Below are 2,540 nucleotides of genomic sequence, written 5' to 3'. Positions count from 1 at the left end.
TAGAATGTGATCTGTAGAACCTTAACTGCTTGCTACCACCACCTAGGAGTCCCGTAGTTGCCTGTCATCCAACCAAGGATGCCTACTCTGTAGCCGACAGTAACATCCGTTAAACCAAAGCTCACTGATCATCAATAACTTAGCATAAAATTCTGAAGTTTTTCATTTGTGGGTGCCAGGTAGTAAAAAGACATCATCACCTGATATATATATATATCCAGCTAAAGAATGAAGCTCACATTCTGAAACCAAAGAAGATCTTCTTGGAGCTCATCCAAGTTTCAGAAATGCCTGCATACCTAAGAATCATGCGCCTGATAACAATGGCTAGCCCCAAGTTGACCATTGTGCTGTAAGGTCTTCTGTCAAGAAAAGATAAAAGGCTATGGATTACAACAATAATTAAATAATTGTTTTATTTTCCTTTTCTTTTATAAACACCATTAATATAACTTAAACTGAGTTTCACCCCTGTATTGTTTTGTATTTCTTTACATATGCATGACATCAAGTGCTCATACATTTTTTATTTATAGTTATTATCATACATTTTTGTTCTTGTACACATGCATCTTTCTGTGTACTACAAAGTAGACATAAATATATATGTGTGTGTACGTATCATAAATCTATGTGTGTCTCTTTTTTCTTATATATAAAGGGTTTATTTTGTAATATTTTAATTTTGAGTATGTTTTATTTTTTATTTTAATAGTTAATATTGTAGGATTTGTATTATATTTGCAATGTTTAAATTTTCTTATTTCTTACTTTATGGCTTGTTTTGTACTCTTCAATTTCAAGTGTTTTTACTTAGTCATCTTGTCTTTAATTTTGAAGAGTTTATTTGGTGTTTTGTTTTTGATGAATAGCTTATTTTATGTTTTTAATTTTGAGTAAAGATTTTTTTGTCATTTTTGTACTCTGAAAGGGCTTGTGTATATTTTATTAAAGGGTATTCTGCTGGTGGGTGAATGGTAAGTTTACAGATTTGCAAAACTAAAATCTGGGGTTTGATTCCCCTTGGTGGACAGAGCACACATAGCCTATTGTGGGGCTTTGTACCTAAACAAACAATTAAAGTGTAATTTTATACTATGTTTAATTTATGTCTGAAGGATTAATTTCGTATGTGTTTTGTGTGGTTTCACATTAGAACGTTTGTCTTGCACGTATTGTCATCAGTGTAAATGGTCCTTTTCAGTTTGCACGATGTTGTAATATCAAGTAGTTTCGTGTAAAGGTTTTTTATTTTGAACTTTTTGTAAATCATATTAAAAGGATTATTTTAATGTATTTTATATGATTTTTACAGTTTATTTCATTTGAGATTTTCATGTGGTTTTGTTTTTGATATTGTAATTTTACTTTTTATTGTAAAGTTGTATTCCGTGTTTAATTGGTGTGTATTACAGGATAAGTGTTTTTGCAGGGGCGAGAGTAACTTACTCTGATATCTTGACCGGTGAACGAGATTATTTGTTTGAGTTTTTAGTTTTAAATTTGGGACAGTCTGGATAGCATATGGGTAAAGAGAAGAGAAAAACTGTGATATGCAGGTATATTATGTATTTCCTAGCCCTCATTTAATACAAAACTTTTCAATATTGCTGTGCATACTGTGTATGTAGTCTTACTATAAAAAGTCGTTAAATTTCTTACTCCCTAGTTACCTACTGAACTGGGTCATTCAACTAGGGTGTCACAAGCACATTTATTATTGGAAAAAATCCTTTAAACTCTAGTGATATTTTCTACTGGCATGTCAGGTGACACCTCAGGGATAAACTCCCTTATTTTGCAATAGGAGTGACAAGCAGTTTAGTAGATAGTGCCTGCACAGAGAAAAATGGCATTATTGTTTCATATATGTATTGCTATGTTTTCCAAGTCTGGGACAGATTTCAAATACACTTCTTCAATGCATTCGAGAGCTCTCAAATAAAGGGATCTTAAAATACATTTGTTTGACTATAATTGTTTTATGAGTGTTAAATAAAAATTGTTTCACTGTCTTTTATATTGGGTTCAGTTTGTTTCTTCCTTCAAACTTGGTCATGGTCACATAATTTAGGTTTTATAAATAACACGTTTTATGTCGAAATGTTCTGTCATCCTGCAGTTACTATCCAATTACTCTTAAAGGAAAATAAAAACACCTGAGATTACTACACATCTAGGAAGAAAAAAAGTATTTGATCATTCAGCTTTAAGAAAGTTCCACGACTGTTTTTCAGTATCAAAATTTAGTTAATGAATCTAAGTTTCAAGTGGAGAGCAATCTTACAAAACACTAAGATCCATTCTGAAGAAGAACAAACAGAAACCTGCCAACAAAAAACAGAAAAACGTCATTTACGAAATTCCGTGTTCGTGCAACAAAACATATATTGGAGAAACGGGAAGAAGACTCGCGACAAGAATAAAGGAACATAAAGACAGCACAAGACTCATGAAAACACAAAATGCAGCCATTGCAGAACACACCATGTCAACTGGACACAACATAAACTGGGAAAAATCTAGAATCATTGACACAG

The sequence above is a fragment of the Limulus polyphemus genome, unplaced genomic scaffold (genome assembly GCF_000517525.1).
Source record: "Limulus polyphemus unplaced genomic scaffold, Limulus_polyphemus-2.1.2 Scaffold727, whole genome shotgun sequence".
NCBI lineage: Eukaryota > Metazoa > Arthropoda > Merostomata > Xiphosura > Limulidae > Limulus > Limulus polyphemus.
This window is presented reverse-complemented; position numbering follows the sequence as displayed.